The sequence below is a fragment of the Lagopus leucura genome, unplaced genomic scaffold (assembly GCF_019238085.1).
Source record: "Lagopus leucura isolate 7727_CA_CO unplaced genomic scaffold, USGS_WTPT01 188-1_obj-0_obj, whole genome shotgun sequence".
Classification (NCBI taxonomy): Eukaryota; Metazoa; Chordata; class Aves; order Galliformes; family Phasianidae; genus Lagopus; species Lagopus leucura.
In genome coordinates this window covers 3256-4403 of record NW_024968752.1, presented here as the reverse complement: position 1 = coordinate 4403, position 1148 = coordinate 3256, and positions in this window count along the sequence as shown.

The following is a 1148-nucleotide window of genomic DNA, read 5'->3' as shown; positions in this document are numbered from 1 at the left end:
ATGTCATCCCACTGGGGTCCCCATCTCCATCCCACCAGGGTCTGCGTATCCATCCCATCAGAATCCCCACATCCACCCCATTGGGCTCCCCATGCCCCAGCCCAGGGGGAAGCCGGAGGTGGCAGAGATCTGATGGGACGGGGTGGTGATGTGAAGAAGCCGTATTAATATTTATTCCATCCAGCAGCTCCGCGCGGCTCCGCCGTGCTCTGACCGCAGCACCAACCCTCAGGCACCGCAAACACAATTTGAAAACAATGTGACGGAAATGTTTAATCTGCTCAGCCCATCTGTGCTGCGTATTTCTCCAGATCTCCCTGAGAGAGGCGCCTTCGAATCTCCACATTGCCTTTAATATTCTCCTAAATCACCTCCCCACCGCACTTCAAGGGCCATTGCTACAATATCACAGGTTCACCGAGAGTGCACGGGGAGAAGGGGGGGGGGGGGGGGGGGGGGGGGGGGGGGCGGGGGGTTGGCGGGGAGATTTTTTATTTTAAAGTATTTCCCAAGGTTGGTGTTCCTGTGCCCCTCGGACAGACATAGGGAGAGGAGAAAAGGAATAAGGGGTGAGGAGAAAGGAGGTGGAGGGGGGTGGGATTGGAGTGAAGTTATTGTGCCGTTGCTGGGGGGCGACCGGCGCGGCTGTTCAGAACCAAACAGGCTGGAATGGTGCTGAAATCTTTCTTGAAGAATTGTTTTTATGCATCTCTTTCCTCGGCTGCCTGTGGTTGGAGATGGCACCGCTCCCTGCAGTGCCCCATCCTGCTCTGAGCAGCCACAGGGAGCTGGGGGGGGCCTAAAGCAGCACGGTGAGGGTCTGGGGCAGCCAAGGCAGCTCCTTGTGGGGGTACAGCTGGCTCTGGGGGCTCCTGGCCATGGCTCTTCCCCATCCCCATCCCTTGTCCCTGTCCCCGTCTCTGTCCCCACTGCAAAGGATACAACACCCATCCCTGCCTTCATCCCCATCCCTGTTCCTTGTCCCTATCCCTGTCCCCATCCTCATCCCTGTACTGTCCTTGTCTCTATCCCTGATCCCTGTCCCTGATCCCTGTCCCCGTCCCTGTCCCCATCCCTATCTTTATCCCTATCTTTATCCCCATCCCTATCCCTATCCCTATCCCTATCCCTATCCCTATCCCTATCCC